We start from the raw sequence: 544 nt of genomic DNA, 5'->3' as shown, positions 1-544 counted from the left end.
GCCAGCCATTCAGCGGCTAGCCATGGCAAACGGCAGGCGGGTGAGGGACCACCCTGGTGTTTCTAGCCACCCTGCAGAGCTTCAGGCTGGTCTTTGACCAGGGGACACCCACCAGTTCGGTGTGGTGGCAGCACGCCAAATCTGGCAGCTGGAACAGGGCGGGCAAAGGAGGCTTAGGGTGGACAGGAGCCTCAGGAGAGGCAGCGCCAGCTCTTCCTCTGCAACACATTACATTTGACTAGAACAGTTGCCCCTTGTTACGTCCAAGCAGCACCAGCAGCCACAGGCTATCCATGTTTGCAGGGCCTTGAGGCCTACCTAAGCAGCCAGGGAGGCTGGCAGGCAGTGGTAGCTACAGGTGTCCCACGAGGTGAGGCCTGGTAGCTGTGGCTTCACAGGGCAGGTGGGGCGGCCTCTGCCTACTCTGCAGCCAACAGGCACACCAGGCCTGGCTGGGGTGCCAGAGAGGCCCCCAGGTGCCGACAGCCTGCCTGGGCGAAGGGGGAAAACCGGGGGGGAGGACTGGAGAAGATGCAGTAGGCCC

This window comes from Eurypyga helias, unplaced genomic scaffold, assembly GCF_000690775.1.
Source record: "Eurypyga helias isolate BGI_N326 unplaced genomic scaffold, ASM69077v1 scaffold7597, whole genome shotgun sequence".
Lineage (NCBI taxonomy): Eukaryota > Metazoa > Chordata > Aves > Eurypygiformes > Eurypygidae > Eurypyga > Eurypyga helias.
The sequence above is the reverse complement of the archived record's forward strand: the minus strand, read 5'-3'. Positions refer to the sequence as shown.